Here is a 22,293-nt window from a genome sequence, read left to right as displayed (position 1 = left end):
CTTTGTTTATGTTTTGTCATTTCATGGCAAAAATTCCATGTCAGATCCTATTCTCTAAATTCATTCAAACAGAAGTTGGAGATTGTTAGGAACCGCACACGAGAGATTGGTCTTGACTTTTGAGAGATGATTAGCTTTGTTTCGAGACCAAATTTAGATGAACTTCACATTAGTATCCAAAACTGCCAGCTAAATCTAAATATTTATCTGATTCAAACCAAACTTTCAGCTTCTTTGAGGATTGCTCACCCCCTATATTAAGTAAATAACATGATTTTTAGAAGAGTTAGTGAATATTTTGACACAGTACCAATAACTAGCTGTTTTTGGTGCCCCCAAACTACGAGGGGCTGTAATTCAAGGACTTTACTTTTTGGACCTTTCCTAAAGGTTAATGAGGGAAGAAGGAAACAAGGAGATTTGCCTCTCAATCTTTAGCTGTAGTTATATCAATGATTCAATGCCTAAAAGAGCAATTGCTAAGAAGGTGGGAAAAATCTTCTTAGGAAAAACAGAAATATGAGTAATATCTGTTCATATTGGTGTAGAACATCCTGTTTTCATGAATACTCTGTTGCAAGTTGATTAATAATATAGGGGTCAATTCTAAAGATACTTCAGATGATAAAGGTAATCAGACAGTATTTACTGTCCCTATTGCACAGTTACTGACAGTGACAAATCAACAAACCGTATCAGAGTCCTGTATCACAGGAAATGAACCAGAGCAGCTGGTGCAGAGCCATAGCCTACATATCTTTCAGCTGACTTTCAGGTGTCCCAGAGTCATCCATTTCAGAAGGGTTCTGTACATCAGAAAGCATGACATACAGCTGTGCAGAGATTGCAAGGATGCAAATAGATTGGTTTTCTTCAGCAAAAACTTGTTTGTTCCTTACTGAAAATATCTCAGCTTTGTATGTTGAGCAAAATAAAAAGCAAGAGTCTCTTATTCGTGTCAAAGAGTTTTAGGATAATTCTGAACTGCCTTAAGCACTAATCATACAACCTGGGGGTAAAAATTCTACCCTGTGAGATTCTCTACTTGTTTCCACCCATGGCATAAATGGGTGTACATGTCTTCGCTCATCGGCACAGATGTAAATGCCTTCAAAAGTTGCAATTCAGGGCTACATCTACACTGCACAGTTATTATGGAATAAGCTATTCCGGAATAGTTATTCTGAAATAGCTTAATTTCAAAATAGCACATCTACACTGCAGGGAAACCTCAAAATTAGTCCGAGGCAGGTTTCCCTAATGTAGACATGCTATCTAAATTTAAAGCCCAGGAGGAATAACTTAGAATGGCCCTGGTGAGGGGTTATTTCGAAATAGCAGAAGTGGAGCATCTACATATGCCTTATTTCAAAACAGCTATTTCAGAATAGGTGATATTCTTCATAGTTGGAATAAGCTGTCCATTATTTTGAAATTTCAAAATAGTGGAATTGCTGTGCTGATGCTCACATAGTTATTTCAAAATAATGGCTGTTATTCCAAAATAACTTTGCTGTGTAGACTCACCTTTATGTTGAGAATAAAGCCCTTAAGTTTTCCCTCTTTTCTATTTTCCATCTCTAACTACCTCCTCCCCATTTAAAGGCTGATAGCTAAGCTGTTCTCAGCCAGGCTAAATAGGAGAACCACCTTTTATTTCCCCACAATAACAGTTTCCAATGTCAATTAAAGCAGCCTCACGGTTGCTCTATTTTATATCAGCTGCATTGGCCCCAAAGGGCTAACCAGCAGCCAGAGATAACTGTGAAATAAACATGCTAATAGGAGGAGAGGGTTGTCGTATGAACATTTATGGCTGTAGAGAAGAAATCTGCAAGGCACTGGCTAGGAAAGATTTAGAGCAGCTTTGCTCTGGTAGAGCAATGCAAAGCAGTATTAAGGCACTGGAGAATCTGGCTGTTTATATTTTTGATACAAATAAGTGTATAACATTTCTCATGGTTCCGAGAATTTTCTAACTCGATAAAGGCCTGTTCCTGGGTGGTCCTGGATGTTCCTGGGGTGTTGGTAAGTACTTCAGTACCAAGCAGCAGGTAGCACCTCAAAGTAACAAGTCCAAGGACAACTTTTTCAGTTGGTACTACATTTCTGTATAACTAGTAAAGAATCTGCTCCCAGTCCCATTTACATTGCATTGGTTTAAGCAACATTTTCATTTAGATTCAAACTTCCAATTTAGGTAGGCTACCTTAACAATTGTGAAGTGGTAAAAAGAGTCTCTTTTATAAGAATTCTTTTCCAGACTTTGATTTGGCTTTATAAGTGTCTGAATAGTGAACAAACAATTGCCAGATAGTTCCAGAAAAATCCATGGTTTTCATTAAAAGTAATTGACTCCTTCCTATTCAATATAAACATAAAGAGTTATATTTCATCTACCACTGTCATCTTCTCTCTGCATATCTAGCTATTATTATACTATCTTGCATGATGGGACCTCAGGTAGTCATGAGTGTTGTATAACTGGGAGCTAGAGAAACATCTTGAGCTTTAAAAGCTGCTAAAGATTTTTTGCAGGTGTGTTTCAGAGTAGCACAGCACAAATTAAGTTATCCACTGCAAGTGTTAGACAATATGGACCATAGACACAGAGGGGCAATTAACATGACTGGGGGAATAATCTACCATAGTTGTAAAATAAACTAAGCTCATTCCTGTTGAACTTGAAATCCCAATTATATTGTAGAACACAGATGTTAGTTTCATAAAATAAATACAATTAGCATCTTTAGGGTATGATTAAATCCTACAGGCTCTAAGCAAAATATATACCTTTCCTTATAACTCATTTACTTTTAAACTCAAACTAAAAAGAAAAAGAAAACACTTTTCATGCCCAATTCCCATCATGCTTATTTATATAAAGATGATGATATTTAGCCTGAGCCCTTCTTTACACCATAACATATACCAGGCAGAATCTCCTCTTCCCCTTTCAAGAGAGAACAGCAAAACTAAGATCAATGATTTTGACAATACAATCATCCAAGTCAGAATCTCCCAGGAGTGCAATTAGTCTTCCCTGTATTATCCTCCTGTATAGACCTTATTCCCTTGTCCATGGCTCACAGCAGACTATTTCAACAAAATATAATTTGACACACGAGCCCTGGAACTGGACTAATTCCTCAAGATGCCTTTGAAGATATTAAGTGAGGACTCAAAACTTAGTCCTTGAAGGTACCTCCCTGACATCAGGGACTCATTTAACTGCACATCCACTAATGTGATCCATGCCATCAAATGTCAGTAATGTCCCACTGCCACGTGTATTGGCCAAACTGGACAGTCTCTATGGGAAAGAATTAATGGACACAAATCCGAAAAGGCAATACACAAAAACCTGTTGTAGAACACTTTAATCTACCTGGACACTCATTAATGGATCTCCAAGTCAAGTGTCAAGGAAGTGGATCTCTCGTGTGGACTGATCCACGCTGAGGTTGATGGTGGAGTGGAAGTTGTTGAAGTCCCTGTGATATTCTTCAAGGGTCTCTTTCCCATGGGTCCATATGATGAAGATGACATTGATGTAGTGTAAGTAGAGTAAAGGTAGTAGGGGGCAAGAGCTGAGGAAAATTGTTCAAGATCAGCCATACATATTGTGGTGCCTTGCAGGTGCCCCTGGCTATGCCACTGACTTGAAGATACAAATTGTCTCCAAATCAGAAGTAGTTGTGGGTGAGGACAAAGTCTCAGAGCTCTGTAACCAGGGGTATGTCTAGACAGCATCCCTCTGTCGGCAGAAGGATGCAGATTAGGCAGGTCGACATTGCAAATGAGTCAGGGATTTAAATATCCCGTGCCTACTTTTCATAAAAATGGATGCCGCGTTTTGCCGACTCAGCACTTTGTTGGCAAAAATGGCAGTCTGTAGGGGGATCTGTCGAGAAAGAAAGCCTTTTTTGACAGATCCCTTATGCCTCTTGCAAGGATGTTTACAGGATCTGTCAAAAAGGCTTTCTTTCTCGACAGATCCCCCTATAGACTGCCACTTTTTGCCAACAAAGTGCTGAGTCAGTAAAACGCGTCAGCCATTTTTATGCAAATTAGGCAGGGGATATTTAAATCCCTGACTCATTTGCAATGTCGACATGCCTAATCTGCACCACTCTTCCGACAGAGGGCTGCAGTCTAGACATACCCCAGGCGTGCAGTGCTGTCATCGGGGATATACAACAGATCTAGGAAAAATTACCAAGTGTGACTTTAAAAAACATTTTGTACTTGTATCCACATACATTTTGTAAACATTGAAGTTTGCAGTAATCCATAGCTGTGCTGATTTTTCTACAAATATCAACATCCTATTCTGTCACTAGAACAACATTAATTGCAATTTTGACGAATGAGAGCACAATTCTTCACAAAGAAAAAATTTAATTCTACCCCACAATTGATTATTTGATGAATGCACCATATTGTGCAGCACAAGAGAATTATAGTCAAGGAACACCTTTTTTCCATCTGTGAAGCAGTGACAATGTAAGAATGACTTGATGCAAGAGTGCCTCAAGAATTCTGTTCTCTGTGGTTTGATTTTGAGTTACTGTTTAGGTCAAGAATTGCAGCTGCTGTTGCAGGGATTCTCTCAGATCTTGGTATATCAGGTGTCAGTTGATGCTCTGAGACCTGTCATCATACTGACAGGGTGTGACATAAAAGAATGTTACATGAAGCAACAAAGCAGAAATGTAAAAGAAATCTGTTAGCACAGACACCAGCCAACATATTAGGTAGCAATTGTTTAGAGAGGTTTAGAGTTTCCTGAATAAGGAAGAACCTTTTTGTTCACAAGTAGTTCTCGAATATATTATTATTCTACTATATAAAACTCTTAAAAATAAACAAACTTTGGAAGAACTAAGCAGTCATTCACTATTAAAGCACCACATCAGTGGTGATTCTGCCAACAGGATACCTAGAATAATGTCCCAGGCTCAAAAATCAAACAAACAAACAAACAAAAACCCTGACTCCTAGTAAAACAGATGCATCTTCATCCCAATTGTATGTGCCAGTCTCAGTAATTAAATTAATAAGACTTTTCCCCCCAATGAAACATCCACGCAGAATTACCTAAATTCACACGGAACCAAATCCCAGATTTGTATTCAGCTAAATCCCTATAGACATATAGGACTTTGAGTAAAATCTGAGCAAGCACCGAGACTTTTCCCGTCTATTAAGCACCGCCATGCCTCATTCTGACCTACAGCAACCATCTCGCTTAGTAAATGCACCTTCTGAAAGGACTAGCAAAAGATGGCATTTTAGTAGCTCTTGTTCAGGAAGCTGTGACAAGTATTCCACACACACACACACACACACACACACACTGAGCTCCAAGAATCAAGAACTGGACAGTGATAGAGCCACACTTCATGAAGATAGACTTCAAAGTTATGATGCGTGTCTGGAGGTGTGTTAGCAGGATCTGTGCGCTGGATCAAGTGGAGTGTGATGTCCATGCCATAGCATTAGTTCATGTCCATATTGTTGCCTCTGACATACTTAGATGCTTACAAGATCTGCTGTAGCATCAGTCATCCTTCTCACTTCACAGATATAAAGGCATTAATCACTGTGAGGCATCCCAGAAATAAAGGTTATCTGTTGGCTACAGAATGTCAGTAAAACATATACTTTTTTGCACTTGTTTAGTTTTCCTACATGACAAAATACAGATATAAAAGTTCAACTCTGAGTTCAACTCAGCTAAGGTCAAGAGCATATTTTGTCAACAAAGAACACTCAGCAGCATATACCTTTTATTTATAATGATATTTCCTTTAAAATAGCTGTTTAACCCATAACACTGGACCTTTCAAGTCTGGGCAGGAGGAATTGAATGTGTGCATGGGTAATCATGTGTATTAAATCAAAAAGTTACATCAATTCAATACTAAGAGCTGTCTCAATGGAATGGGCTCACTCCCACTGCACCCTGGAAAGCATTGTGCCTCACAGTACTTACCAAATCTGACAGCTCTGTGCTGACTCCCTTGCTGGCCTATGGTTTCACCAGCAGAATTCACTCAGCCATCTTGTCCATCCTGTTTTTACAATAGAAACAGCAATGTATGAAGCTACATATTTAGCCATATGTTGAGAGAAACAAAATATTATGGGTCACATCTGGCTGGATAGCCCTTATCATCTGGTCTGCAGAAAGAGAGTGAGTTACTGTTTAAGTCAAGAATTGCAGTTGCTGTAGTAGCTACAGTTCTACTCCTCTAATCCTGGAGGTGTCTTATGACAGCTCTCCAGTCTATGGCTACGTCTAGACTGCAAGCCTCTTTCGAAAGAGGCTTTTTTGAAAAAGAGCGTCTAGACTACAATCAGCACTTTTGAAAAAGCAAGCCACTTTTTTGAAAGAGAGCACCCAGGCAGTTTGGATGCTCTCTTTCGAAAAAGCACAGTTTATATTACATAACGCCTTTTTTCGAAAGAGCATTTTCGAAAAAAGGTGTTCTGCCTCATAAAACGGTGTTTTCTGCGGTCAAAAAAACTGCCGCATTCTTTGGATTTACTTTCGAAAGAATGCAGCAGCAGTCTAGATGCAGGGGAAGTTTTTTTGAAAAAAGGACATTTTTTAAAAAAAAAACCCTGTAGTCTAGACACACCCTATGTGGACCACCAGAACAGCACAAATGGAATGGAGCTGAAGCCTGGGGTGGTTGGCATAAAATAGGGCCAACTTCGTGCTGCTATTGGAGCCTTAGGGTATGTCTACACTACCCCGCTAGTTCGAACTAGCGGGGTAATGTATGCATACCGCACTTGCTAATGAAGCCCGGGATTTGAATTTCCCGGGCTTCATTAGCATAAGCGGGGAGCCGCCATTTTTAAATCCCCGCTGCTTCGAACCCCGTGCAGCGCTGCTACACAGGGCTCGAACTAGGTAGTTCGGACTAGGGTGCCTATTCCGAACTACCGGTACACCTCGTTTCACGAGGAGTAACGGTAGTTCGGAATAGGCACCTAGTCCGAACTACCTAGTTCGAGCCCCATGTAGCAGCGCTGCACGGGGTTCGAAGCAGCGGGGATTTAAAAATGGCGGCTCCCCGCTTATGCTAATGAAGCCCGGGAAATTCAAATCCCGGGCTTCATTAGCAAGTGCGGTATGCATACATTACCCCGCTAGTTCGAACTAGCGGGGTAGTGTAGACATACCCTTAATGGTTTGTATTTCCTTAGTTCTTGTGATTTTTAAACAACCAGTAGTACATTGTTTACAAGATAAAATGAATCAGCACTGTCCATGATGGCAAAGAGCATGAACAAGTCTAAATTGGGTACATTTTCATCTTCTATGTACACTGAAAGGCAAGCCTATCACAATAGCATTTTTTGTATTCATAAACTGCACTGATTGAATCGCACTAAATATTTATGTTGTTTTGAAAAGCCTTTGAAGCCACTCATAACTGACTTCAGTACAGTAGTGGTGAGGATGTCTACTGATTCGTCAACATGGGGGGGGCTGTTTTGTTTTTTAAGAACAAATTTGATAGAAAATTAAGAAAAGATTTGTTCATCTAATTTGTTGTCAATATTTACCACATACTCTTACTAGAACTGTGGAGAGATTGTGTGCTGGCCTCTGTTGGGAAAAAGAATAGCTTTTTGGTTCTGCTAAGGATGAAACATGGAATTAATTAGAAGAATAATCCACAAATAATATGACATTGATTATCATGTGGATATGTATTAAATATTGGAGAAATAACTAAGAGTATTTATTATTGTTATGATTTCCTATTAGAATATTAAATGGATGAGATCTATACACCTCCTATGTGTGCTATGAAAAATGCATAAAGGTATTTACTCCTAGTTTGCCAGTTCAAATGCAGCCCAGTTAGTGACCAATGAAAGTAAACAGCTATCTGGTGCCTCGTGTGCGATGAATCTGTAGTCTCAGTTCACTTCTTAGCAGAAAGCTGTCTGCATCCTCACAGCTGATGCTCTGGCAGCTCTGGTACCTTTTTGAACAAATACCAAGGACTAAATAGATATGGGCAGTACACCATTGGGAATCTTGTGCTGCTGTCCATGTTTTATCTAGCCTAAGGATAAAGAGAACTTCAATCTCCAGAGCTATCTTAGTTACTTATCATGAGCAAAAACTAGACCAAAAAGCCCCAGGTAAAATAAAGTCATTTTAAAGTATACTGAACTGTCTCTTTGCTTTTCCAATAACGATCGTACCAATTTTAATCCTAAACAAGAGAATTACAATTTGGCATCACAATTCAAGTGTGATTACTTAAAATACTCTTTTCTTCTTTGGTTGCTATTTATAATAGTGAAGTATGGCTGTATCCAGAACTAGATTTTAAGAACAGCTGATATACTGTCTTCTGTCAGTTACACTGTACAACTTTCCTACATGGAAACAAAGAAAATAAACTAAAGAAAGGGAAAGAATATAATAAAATTTGAGACATGAATCACCGTGTTTAAAATCTTTTCTATCATTGGTCCCTATAAAAAAAGAAACATTGGACATATACAAGTGCTATACAAACAAATGTTCTTGCTGTAATTAGGCAAAGATCATATTTTGATAAAAGTAAGAGAGGCAACACCTAGTCACACCACTGAGCTTTACAGTACATAACTTTTCATGTAACTAGGAAACCAAATGCTACAATAGACAACTACAATAGTATCTCTAATACCATTTTATACCATCTATAGTTTCAAGGCATAATTAGATTTTTTTTCCCTAACTGTAAACAATGAGTGGCACAAATTTTAGGGTTCACTTCTGCTCTTTCAAGTTTATGAGCAGAGTTTTGTTTTGGTCATAGATCATTCCCTCTGCTTGTTGTGTAGAAAATGGTATCTATTATTCAGCATTCTGCCTACCCTGGATATGGAAAACACATTTCACTTCACAAAAAGCCCCAAATTGCCCTAACGGGGCACTTTTACAAAGCATACTGTGTCTACCCAGCAAGTGGCTGAGCCACGGTTGACAGATTAGGCTCATGCTACCACACTAAGAATAGTTGTGTAGATGTAATGACTCAGGCTGGAGCTGAGGCTGTGAAGTCGTTGGGGTAAGGGTATCTGAGTCCAAGCTCAATGCTAATCCACAACATCTACACAACTATTTTTAGCACAGCGTCATGCGCCCCATGAACTCTGGTTTATCAGGGTATGTCTACACTACAAAGTTAATTCGAACTAACAGCTGTTAGTTCGAATTAACTTTCATAGTCATACAAACAGCTACATATACAAACAGCTAGTTCAAATTTAATTTGAACTAGTGGAGTGCTTAATTTGAACTAGGTTAACCTCATTCTACGAGGACTAACACCTAGTTCGAATTAAGTAGTTCGAATTAAGGGCTGTGTAGCCATTTAATTCGAACTAGTGGGAGGCTAGCCCTTCCCAGGTTGCCCTGGTGGCCACTCTGGGCCAAACCAGGGAAACTCTTCTGCCTCCCTCCCGGCCCCGGAGCCCTTAAAGGGCCACGGTCTGGCTACGGTGCCCGTGCCAGGTGCAAGCCTGCCAGCACCCAGCCAGCAGACCCTGCACCTGACATGGCATGAGCCAGCCACCCGCTGCCACCCAGCCCTCCGCCTCTTCCTGGGACCAGGCTGGTGGCTCCCAGGAGCCTGCCCAGGGCCGCAAGAGGTGGGCGCCTGCCTGGTCTAGTGTGGAGATTGTGGACCTCATCCAGGTTTGGGGGGAGGCCTCCAACGTCCACGACCTCCTCACTAGGCACTGGAAAGTGGCCGTCTAGGGCAGGATAGCTGCCAGCCTGGCCACCAAAGGCCACATGCAAACCCAGGAGCAGGTTTGCATGAAAATCAAGGTGGTCCACTGAGACCCCCGACCCTGAGCTTTGAACATAAGAACATAAGAACATAAGAATGGCCATACTGGATAAGACCAAAGGTCCATATAGCCCAGTAGCCTGTCTGCCGACAGCAGCCAACACCAGCTATCCCAGAGGAGATGGACTGAAGACAATGACCAAGCCATTTGTCTCGTGCCATCCATCTCCAGCCCTGCACAAACAGAGTCCAGGGACACCGTTCCTACCCCCTGGCTAATAGCACTCCATGGACCCAACCTCCATGACTTTATCTATCTTCTCTTTAAACTATGTTATAATTCTAGCCTTCGCAGCCTCCTGTGGCAAGGAGTTCCACAGGTTGATTATTTGCTTTGTGAAGAAGAACTTTCTTTTATTAGTTTGAAGCCTGCTGCCCATTCATTTCATCTGGTGTCCTCTAGTCCTTCTATTATTGGAACTAATGAAGACATTTTCTTTATGCACCGTCTCCACACCACTCATGATTTTATAGACCTCTATCATATCCCTCCTCCCCCAGTCTCCTCTTTTCTAAGCTGAAAAGTCCCAGTCTTTTTAGCCTCTCTTCATATGGGACCTGTTCCAAACCTCTAATCATTTTAGTTACCCTTTTCTGAACCCTTTCCAAGGCCAAAACATCTCTTTTGAGGTAAGGAGACCACATCTGTACACAGTACTGAAGATATGGTGTACCATAGTTTTATACTTCCCCTCCTCCTTCTTCCCCTGGCTTCCCCCTTCCAGATCCCTCCTCCCAGGTTTCCCCCTCCCCTCTCCCACCTTCTTTTCCTAGTCTCCCCAAGGTTAATCCCCCCCCAGTTTTGTTAAATAAAGAGAGTTTCTATTTTTGAACACACGTGTCCTTTATTTTTTACATCAGGAAGGGGGGCTAGGAAGGGGTAAGTGGAAGGAGGTGAGGGAGGAATGGGGTACGAGCCCCCATTGGGGAGGACTGGGGTGGCTCTCCAGGCTCCTCGGGGTGGAAGTTCTCCTGCAGGGACTCCTGGATCCTGACAGCCCACCCGATTGACCCCCCCGGATGGCAGCCTGCGGCAAGTGCAGCTGGGCTGATGGCCGAGTGCTGTGATGTGCCGAGTGCAGGCACTCAGGGCACTCCAAGACAGGACTGCTTTGCTGTCCCTCATCAAGGTAGACAAGCAAGCAGGGAACCCTGAGAACTGTCTGTCCAGGGTGAGGGTCGGGTCCCTTTAAGCACAGCCCTCGGCTAGCCTAAGGCAGCAGCTCCACACTCTAAGTCCTAACCTGATGCCCTGCTGGCACCTGTTCCAGCCAGCCTTAACTTCGGTTCAGGGTCCACTCAATGGGGACATGCTAGTTCGAATTAGCAAAATGCTAATTCGAATTAGTTTTTAGGTCTAGATGCACTAGTTCGAATTAGCTTAGTTCGAATTAACTAATTCGAATTAAGTTAGTTCGAATTAGTTGAATTAGTGCTGCAGTGTAGACATACCCTCAGTCTGAGCTTGCAGACTCACTGCCATGGGCATTGTAGACATAACCTCTAGGGAGTTCTTCATTACTGGAGGAGTGAAAATAAGCTTCGGTAAAATAAAAATTAGGCCCACCATTTTCAGCAGGCAATGGAGCTAAAGACAGATGAATTTAAAAGTTAAAAATCTCTGATACCAATAGTGCCTAAAGTTTTCTTACATATGTGATGCATCCACACAAGTCTGAGTGAATGAAAGGAAAATGATAAAATCTACATCAGTGTCAACCAACCGCTGTAAAATGTATTATGAATAAGAAGAATTGTCGTGCTGTAACTACTTTTCTGCGGTTTGGTCTACAGAACTCATCTTCATCATCTAACTTTAGAAAAGTTAGTGGGAAACAAGTCAAGATTCATCAGACTCATTTAATGAAATTATAAATATTTACTACAATCAGATGAGAGTGGAAGTTGACCATATTGCCGCAAAAGATTTCATAGTGGGATTCTAAATAAATATGCAAGCTTTTTGCTTTGTTTTCTACTCAGAAAGAATATAATTTTTTCATTCGGTTTTAAAAAGAGAGAGTTCAAAAGAGGGACTGGAATGAAATAAAGCTAATTGAAACACAATGCTAGAATAAAAGCAGAAGACATGTTAGAACAAGCTATTGATAATATGAATTGGGTCAAAAGGTATCATGAGTTATTATGCTAATGAGTACTGTTGATGGCCATGTTTTCCAAAGCAATTGCTGAATCTGTCCATCTACCTTTGGTTCTACCTCTCCTCCATGAACTAGAGGTGTGACTCCCAAAGCTCATGTAGACATAGTTGCACTATTGGGATTGCATGCTAAAACTAGTAGTGAAGTCGCAGTAGCACAGATTAATAGTGAAGGTACAATGGCAACCTAAACTATGGGCTAGCTGGGCCCATGCTGTTCAGGTGGGTTTGTGTTTGGCACAGCTAACTGCTGTCACCACTCCTGCATGACTGCAGCCACACAACTACTTTTTAGTGTGCCTGCTTGGTGGGAGTTAGTGCATCTACCTCTACACAAGCTGGCAATCACATCCCCAGCTCATAGTGTAGACCTACCCAATATGGACCCTCTTCTTCTCCCTCTTGTATATATATGTTAAAGCTCAATGTCCAGGTTTCCTCGCCAGATGACAGCTGTATCAAGAGAGGCCAAGCACTGTAAACCACCTGCAGATATTGAACTGGGCTCTCTTCTACCATGAGTTATTGTGACCCTTCATCACAGTCACAGGATGGGAAGGAAACTAGGCCAAGACAGTGCATAGTTGCAGCAGTTCTAGATGAACCAGAAATTAGTCTGGTCCAGGATCTATGACCAAGCGGACAAGTAGGCAAGAACAGCAAAGGACTCCTGAGTTTACTTAGTGTGTTAGATTATCTTTACAACTGATGCTTCCATTCTGAGAATTTGCTTTTTAGCTCCTTTGCAGTTCTGATCATTCATGTGAGGTAAAGGGTTACCTTACATGGATGTTGGCTCTTGTTCTAACATGTCTTCTTTTTTCCAGGATAGTATATGCTGCCATAGCAAAGGAGCATTGAGAAATTATATGGCAGTCATGCCCCGGTCTGCAGGAGTAGGGTTCCTTCAAATTAATATGATGAGACCTTCATGTTGGTGCTTATCTGAAAATGGGGCATTACTCCACAGAATATATAACAGATCAAGCCATTACTATAATTGATGAGTTTTAAATGTATTTATCCTCCCAATTCCCTTGGAAGGTAAAAGAGCATTATCATTCCCCTAATACAGATGGAAAACTGAGATTCAGAGAAACCAAGGCCTAGTTTTATATAAGGACTTAGGCTTCTAACTCCCATTTTAAGTGCCTAAGCCCAAATTTAGGCAACACTGATCACCAAAGCCCCTTCTCAGCTGCCCCCTAACTCAAGAGATGCTTAAAGTCCATTGGCACTTAGAGACAGAAACTTAGGTCCTTTGTGCGCTTTTACAATGAGTATTTGAATATGCACACAAGCAGCATCCTCCCCCATAACCTGATGAGATCAGGTTTAAACATGGGTCTCCCACCTTCTTAGCTGAATGTCTAACCATAGGCTATAGGTCATTCTCACTTGCTCTTGGTCCGAATATATATTTAGTTATACCAGATGGAACCGCTGCCACATGAGACCTGCATCAAAATATCCCTTATCACAGTGATGATTTCTCTCATCACATCTGTCTGGTGGTGACTATATTACATGAATTCCTCAGAAAGAAAGGTTTAAGATAGAATAGCATTTCTTGGGAGAAATTAGGACACATAGGCCAACATTTTCACTCTTAAATACCTACAATTATTCCCCTGAATCCCATCGCATGCACCTAAATATGATTATCCCTATTTTCAGAGATGCTGACAATTCCCATATGTCAATGGGAGTTGAAAGTACTCATCATTCTGAATAAAGGTTGTCTATTTTCTTTAAGGTCCCAAAAGGTTTGGCCACAATCTATCCATGTATATGGAATCAATTTAAAAAATAGTCATAGAAAAATAAGAATAAAGAAATAATAAAATTGCCTGATCCACTTGTATTACTGGTCTTCAGGATGACAGTATTTTATCACAAGGTTTTTTGTAAATTAGATTTTAAAATGCCTTGGCAGCTAAAAGAATATACCATGGCCTATGAGGAAAGAAACTCAAATCTCTTCTCACCCAGCAAACTTGTCAAACCTGCACTATTTGATGGTGATGAACTCACCGTTGGGGCAGGGTGCTGTCAATATCATGAAAGAAGGGTTTATTGCAACATGGGATTAAAGTCAGCTACTGTCCAACTTACATATACACTGGCTGATCAGATCAGTTAGCCTTTGAGCATTACACCTGGTTTTTATGGTCTGATAGCTCTCTGAGGAAAAGCAGCTTGGCATACTGTTTTGAGTGGCATTATGCCTGACAGATCTGGACTGAGCAGGGTGCACAGGGAAGCCTAGTGTGCACAAAGTGGACTGCTGGAGGAAGAGCACAGGGAGACGTGGCAAGTTATGCCTAAGGAATGGAAAAAAGATCTGACCCTTGGAACCTTTATTTCTGGATGCTGATTGGCTTGAAGCTTCCCCTATCTGGTTTCCATTTCCATTTTAAAAAATCTGCACCTGGAGCTTTTCAGTGAGCGAACGGGATAATGGCTTCCAGTTATAGAAAACAGGAGATTGACATAGGGACAATAGGAATAGCCTTATTAAACTATCTGGGCATAGGTTAAGCAAAGTACAAGTATAAGGGAGACGTATCCTAACTTTGTCCCAGTTTAGAATCAGTTAAGATGAATGTCAATCATTTTCAAATGATTTTGTTGGCAGTAAATTCCTGGATCTAAAATTGGAAAAAAACCATTTTGAAAACTTGGAAAGGCAAATTGGTCTAAAGAGATCAATAATTTGGAGCAGAGAGCCCTCATATGAGGACTGAACAAGAGAAATAATTTTAATGACTGTCTTGGGAAAAAAAACTCGCCACAGCTGAGAGTAGGATAACATTTCGCTCTGTTTTAATATGTGAATTATTCAGCATAGGAACCAGAGCCCTTGGATTCATTTCTGTAGAGTAATTTTGAGGGAAATCTACTGCAAACATTTTAGGACAAGGACTCCACAGTAGAAGTCCATAGAATTCCAACCCAAATTCCCAGACCTAATGATACAGATAGATAATGACAGAGATTGTAGCTAGTGGGCTAGTTTGCCTTTGTTATATTTATTGTCACTCTATTCCTGCTTCATTATATTCTGCTTTGCATTAGACTCAGCAGTAATGCAAGAAACCTAGGGTATGTCTACACTACAAAGTTAATTCGAACCAACACCAGGGAAACTCATCTGCCCCCCTCCCGGCCCCGGACCCCTTAAAGGGGCACGGGCTGGCTACAGTGCCTGTGCCAGATGAAGGCACATCTTTCTTGAAATCTGGCGCCCAGAACTGGACACAGTACTCCAGCTGAGGCCTAATTAGTGCAGAGTAGAGCGGCAGAATGACTTCACAAGTTTTGCTTGCAACACACCTGTTCATACAACCTAGAATCATATTTGCTTTTTTTGCAACAGCATCACACTGTTGACTCATATTCAATTTGTGGTCCACTATGACCCCTAGATCCCTTTCCGCCATGCTCCTTCCTAGACAGTCGCCCACAGGTTTTGTGTGTGATTTAAAAATGGTGGCTCCCGGGAACATGCAAATGAAGCCCGGGATATTTAAATCCCGGGCTTCATTTGCAACTCCGGTTGCCTCCATTTGCCTACCTAGCTCGAACTAACGAGCTAGTGTAGACATACCCTTAAAGACAGGTAAACAGTAACTGGGATTAAATACAACACAGTTTTACAAAAGGTAGATTGGACCCGACCAACCTGATCTCTTTCTTTAAATAGTTGCGTTTTCTTAGACAAAGGAAATGCAATAGATCTAATCTACCTGGATTACAGTATTGCATTTGCTACAATTTTATCTTGGAAATTATTAGTTAAATTGGAGAATATGAGGGTTAATAAGAATATTGAATGATGGATAAGAAACTGGTTAAAGGAGAGACCACAGCTAGTCATATTTAAAAGTCAGCCTGATAGGAGATTACTAGTGGGATTACTCCCAGATCAGTCTGGGGACCAATATTATTTAACATTATCATTCATAACCTTCGCACAAAACATGGGAGTGTGCTGGTAAATTTTGTGGGTGATGCAAAGTTGGGAAGGCTGGCCAGTATAGAGGAGGACTGGATCTCATACAAAAAGGTCTGAAGGACCTTGAAAACTGGAGTAATAGAAATGAGATAAAATTTAGTCACATAAAGTCATGCATATATAGGAAAAATTCTTGGTGATAGTCTCTAAGGTGAGGATTTATCAGCTGAATGTGACAAAAGAGGAGAAAAACCTAGGGAGGCCCACCAATGGGAGAGGGGGAAGGGTGCAATTGTCCTGAGGCCTAGTGATTTAGATGGTTAGCTGCTGCCCTTTCAGGGACACACAGCCAACCCCAAACACATTGCCAAAGGATAAGCGAAGGCTATCAGCTATGCTGCACATGGGAGTATTGGTTGATCGCAGGAAGACTGAGAGTTGCCAATGTGATATCGCTATGAAAAAAGCTAATGCAATCCCCAGGGTACATCTAGCAAGGTATTTCCAGTACAGACAGGGAAGACTTAATTTCATTATACAAGGCACTGGTGAGACTTCTTCTAAAATACTGTGAGCAATTCTTGTTACACATGTTCTAAAAAGGTAAGTTCAAACTAGAACAGGTTTAAAGAAGGGCCACATCGATGATCAGAGGAATAAAAAACCTACTTCATTAGACAAGACTCAAGGAGCTTGGCTTATTTATTCTGACCAAACAAAAACCGAGGAGAGATATGATTTCATTCTATAAATACATCAGAGGGATAAATGTCAGGGAGGGAGAGGAGTTATTTAATTTAAGTTCCGATGCAGACACAAGAACAAACGGATATAAACTGGCATCAGCAAGTTTAGGCTTGCAATTATTTTCTAACCATCAGAGGAGTAAAATACTGGAATAGCCTTCCAAGGAGTGTAGTGAGGACAAAAAAACTAACTTGTTTCAAGACTGAGCTTGATGAGTTTATGGAGGGATGGTATGATGAGACTGCCTACAATGGCATGTGATTCATCTGTGACTGCTAGTAGCAAAATCTCCAAATAGCCAGAGATTCTGAGTTACTACAGAGAATTCTTTCACTGATGTCTGGCTGGTGGGTCTTGCCAGCATGTTCAGGATTCAGCAGATGACTATATTTGAGGTTTCTCACCTTCTTTTGCAGCCTGAGGCATAGGTCACTTGCTGGGTTAAATTAGAGTATATGATGGATTCTCTGTAACTTGAAGTCTTTAAATTCAGATTTAAAGACTTTGGGAACTCATCCAGAGGTTATGGGTCTATTACAGGTGTGGGTGAGTGAGTTTCTGTGGCCTTTGTGGACAGGAGGTCAGAGTAGAGGATCACGATGGTCCCTTTAGGCTTTAAAGTGAATGAGTTCACAAACTACATTCCAAGACCATTGCTTATTGCCTGATATAGCCTGACCTCCTTATTGCAGCCAGAGGCACACATGAAAGGTTCATTTGTGTCTTTCAGGCACAGTACTGCTCTGGTGGCCAGGGGAGGTGTACCATCACAAGGGCATAACTGGGGAACATTTTCTCATGGACACATTGTCTGCTTTCCTCTTCTTCCTTCCAGTAAACCTTGGAGAAATATGAATGGCATGGTCTCCATGCTCCCTGAAGTGCCTTAATTCTAGTTTTGCTTGGCCCTCAAAAGAGTCATGCAAAAAGAACCTGGTACTGGTTCTGGTCTTGGAACCGTTCTTTATATGGATACACAGAAGGAGATTGAGGATGGTGCAATCTGGCCTTATATTTGTAGAGAAGGAGTTGTCACCTATTGTACCTTAATACGTGATTAAATTAGGGATACACATTGGTGAGAAATATTTGAACAGTTTATGTGGCGATTGAGGGACCATCTTATGTAATATACCATTTGAAACAAATGATCCACCAGAAATGGCTGAGGAGTCTCTTTACATGCATTGCTGTGCACCAAGTGTCTTGAAAAGTAAAGGAGACTACTGTATAAAGAATGCTGCTAATGTGTCTACTTTCATTTCAACGTTCCAGTTAGATTAAAAACACTTGACTTTGAATAGTGAAAGATTAGTGTTTTGTATAGAATTATATAGTATAGGATGTATTCTATGTATTTTTCTCCCAAATCATTTCATTTGAATATCAGCTTGACCCACTGATATTAGCTGGGATATGTAATACAATCTGAATATAACCTGGAAAGAGATTCTGCCAAGTGATCCTGAAATATTTGTTAATAGATATCTATACTGGAATCACAGATTCATTAAAGTAAGAGGTGGAAATGACTTATATCAGGCATTCCATCTTCCTGATAATATGTGGTTGATCCCTTCAGTTCAATTCTTAATGTTTTGTCCAATTTAATTTTCAAAGGCCAGCTGGATGAATAAGTAATGTGCTTTTGAGCCAACATGTTCTTAAAATGTGTGATGCATTTTCTCTCAGTAGTTTCTACACAAAAAACTCCTTTTTTTCTTACTGAGTGAGAGTAAAAAAAACATCAATGTCTTTTGTTTACTCTTAGTCTGTCAGGGACTAACTGCTAACAAAGGACCCATTGCAAAAAGTCACCACTCCTCAGAAAAGTAGGATTTTACTTTACATGGCAGGCCAAATTCATCCCTTGTATATAACTCCATTGGTTTTAATAGCATTATACCTAGGATTAATTTAGATGATTGACTTGACCTATAGCTAACATGTTACAATTGACTTGACCTATAGCTAACATGTTTGAATATATATATCTGGTGGCACTTTAAAGATTAACAAATGTATTAGGGTATTAAAGCATAAGCTTTTGTGAGCTACAACTCACTTCCTCAAATGAGGCAGGAAGGAAGGAAGGGTTTGTTAGTCTTTAAAAGACTCACCTTACAAATTTAAAATGAAACCAAAGATAGGGGAAATTATCAGCAGGAAATGAATTAATCTGACCTATGGGATCTAGAAAACTAATCCTTGCATGTTTTCATATATCTATTGTTTTTTCCACCCTCGCCAAAGAATTGCATAAATACTAATGTTAGCTATTTATAGAACAATGAGCAGTCAGAATGTTCTCTAATGTACCACTTGCAAGTGCAAGCAATACATACAGATTGGCTCACACCATAATCTTGGCAAGGATTCACTCACCTGTTAGGATCTTAATTCATTGCAGTCAGACGTATATTTATATTTATTTGTCTTGAAGCCATATGATTGCTAAATAAAAAGGATGTTAAAATAACAGAAAGGGTCTGACAGCAGCCAGGAAACTCAGAGCTAAGGTTTCTTACTCTGTGCTTAACTCACCACCATGATATACTACTATGGCCTAAGTCTGCAAACAGTGCATGAGCTTAACCCTTGGGATGGGGTATCCACTCCACACAAGGCCTGAAAGGGTGAAGATGGCCAGGTGGACCAACTTACCACCAAGGCTGCACCTGAAGGAAGAGCCAGGGAGCCAGAACTAATTAGATATGAGGCTGAGCAAGATAGGAGGGGCCTGTATGAAGTCCAGAAGCTGAGAGCAGGAGGCTGCAGAGAAAGAAGCTGCAGTCACTCACAGAGTGAAAGAAGATAAGGTATGAATTAGTTCATGGATACAGCAGTAAAGTTCAGGACTGTGCATGCCTTGACTGCCTGTTGTAGGGCCCTGCTAGAACCCAGTTGGGTTCCCTTACCAGCAGGTTGGGTTCCCTTACCAGCCACTGGGCAGTGATGCTATTAAGGAGCAGTGAGAGGAAAGTCTCCCTGAAACAGCATGTCCCAAGAGACTTTGGTACCCTGGAAAGAGAGGACTATAGTGACCTGGCCAAAGGGACAAGCCATGAAGCAGGAAGAGTCATGTCCCAAGAGAACAAGACAGAAAGAGTGATGGAGTGAGAAAACCTTGGACTCATGGAGCTAATCCCCAGACATGGTTAGAAACAGGCAGTGAGTAGTATACCTTGTTACAATCCTGTATGTGAGGCAAGGATTGAGGGCCTGATCCAAAGCTCATTTAAGGCAATGGAAAGACTCTAACTGATTTCTGTGGGCTATAGATCACATCCTATTTGAGGAGTCATCTGATTTTGAGAGTTTTAAGAAGATCCTGAGTGGTACCGGCTATTCTCTAAAGTGTTCAGATTCAGTGTGTATGATTTCTACTTTTATTAATCAAGTAAAAATAAAGTGGATAGAGCCTGTTATTAAGACTGTTAATATTCTTCTAGTGTTATCATAAAGGCCCCCAAGGATCTTATTGAAAGTATTGTACACTCCCACTGAATCTGTAGCTTTATGTAGGCTCAAAGCAATTTAAATAGAATTGTTTCCTTCAAAGCCATTATAGACATAAGTGCAACACTCCCATTATCCTCAGATCATTGAAATGATAGATGGTAATGACTCCTTATGAGGCAGAGTGTGTATCAGCCTGCAATGGTGTATGTTTTATAGCCCAGTTATAAATGCCAAAAGAAATGCTGACAGATCCTTAACTAAAACAGTGCCTATAGCATCACCATGACACAATAAAATTGAAAGGTTAGATACTGTGCTGCCCTCAATCCACAGCAGAACTTTCACTGAGGTTAATGGGAGTTGCATACATGGATCAAGAGCAGTCTGAGATCCAAAGTTTCTAAATAAATCCTGTGAATTTTGACATTATACCCAAATGCACTGCCTGTGGAGTCATTAGTACAACTCTCATTTCACTGGGAAAAGGACCAGACCCAAAACGGAACAAATTCAGCCTTGGTGTAAGATACCAGAATCTAACAGGCTTACGTATCAGGGCAATTTTGGCAAAGTAAGTTATAAAACACATAATTTTGGATTATTCTCGACCATCTCTTCTTTTGGTTGCTATTATTGCCTCATCCCTCATTTCTCCAAGCTTTAAACATCTTTTGTTAGTATTAAATCATTTTATGAAATGTGTTCCCATCCCTGATCACTGCAGATAACTAGATATATTGGTTACACAACATGATTCTCTCAGCTAGCAAATCACATCTCTACTTTATCTCTTCAGCAAAGTTGCAGCTTTGAGAATGAGTGAATTTGTTTCTGCCCACTAGGGGACCCTGCCCACGAAAGTTCATGATTTTATTTATATGTGTGTGTGTGTGTGTGTGTGTGTGTTAGTCTTTAAGGTGCAGACTAATATGGCTACCTTTCTGAGACTTAGCCTACTCCTTAACGTGAAGAGAGGAACTTTAGGAAAAATGTTAATACTGCCTACCAAGAATTAATCAATTTTTTGACAGAATCCTCAAGGAGTTGATGGAGAGAACGTGTGCATTTCTTTGTTAGACTACCTCCATAACATATCCACCAGACATAGAGGATCCCAGATAGTGAAAGATGCTGGAGGAAGGGCAGAGACCTATAAACAGTCATTTATGTGATTGTAGGCAAGTTACTTACCATTTATTTACCTCTGTTGCCCATTTGTAAAATGAGCATAATATTTTACATAAGGAGTTTTGTGGGCAGTCTCTGTAATGCAAGAACAGGTTAAGGAAAAAAAGGAAAAAATAGGCATGCACAAGTCAATGTGGTTGGATCTAATGTATCCCAGGATGCTGGGAGAGTTGGATGATGTGATTTCAGAACCATTTCCCATTATCTTTGAAAACTCATGATGACTGGAGGAGGTCCTGGATGATTGGAAAAAGGCAAATATAATACCCATCTTTTTAAAAGGGAAGAAGGACAATCCAGAGAACTACAGAGTAGTCAGCCTTAACTTAGTCCGTGGAAAAATCATGGAGCAGGTCCTCAAAGAATCCATTTTGAAACACTTGGAGGAGAGGAAGGTGATCAAAAACAGTCAATATAGATTCACAAAAGGCAACTCATGCCTCACCAACCTAATTGCCTTCTATGATGAGGTAACTGGCTCTGTGGATATGGGGAAAGTGGTGGATATGATATACCTAGACTGTAGTAAAGTTTTTGATATGGTCTCCCACAATATTCTTGTCAGCTTGCATGAAAGGACTGTAACATGGATAGAAAGCTGGCTAGATCATCAGGCTCAGTAAGTAGTGATCTCATTGGCAGCCAGTATCAAGTGGAGTGCCCCAGGGGGTCAGTCCTGGGGCTGATTTTGTTCAACATCTTGATTAATGATCTGGGTGATGGGATGTATTGCATTCCCATGAAATTGACAGATGACTCTAAGATGAGGGAGCAGTAGGGTTAAGGTCCAGAGAGACCTAGACAAATTGGAAGATTGGGCTAAAAGAATTCTGATGAAGTTCATGAAGTACAAGTGCTGAGTTCTGCACTTAGGATGGAAGAATCACATTAATTGCTAC

General features: G+C 40.6%; 1 long non-coding RNA gene across 1 annotated transcript in view; it reads right to left on the bottom strand.

Annotated features, from left to right (window-relative positions):
- The window catches only part of LOC142829750 (uncharacterized), a 58,723-nt gene extending 38,557 nt beyond the window's left edge, over positions 1-20,166 (bottom strand). Inside the window, exons 1-2 of the long non-coding RNA XR_012904493.1 lie at positions 19,130-20,166; positions 5,999-6,077 (exon numbers count right to left, since the gene is read on the bottom strand). This is a non-coding gene — a long non-coding RNA (uncharacterized LOC142829750). The remainder of the gene's footprint in view (positions 1-5,998; positions 6,078-19,129) is intronic.
- Positions 20,167-22,293: the final 2,127 nt, after the last annotated feature.

The sequence above is a fragment of the Pelodiscus sinensis genome, chromosome 6 (genome assembly GCF_049634645.1).
Source record: "Pelodiscus sinensis isolate JC-2024 chromosome 6, ASM4963464v1, whole genome shotgun sequence".
NCBI lineage: Eukaryota > Metazoa > Chordata > Testudines > Trionychidae > Pelodiscus > Pelodiscus sinensis.
The sequence above is the reverse complement of the archived record's forward strand: the minus strand, read 5'-3'. Positions and strand labels throughout refer to the sequence as shown.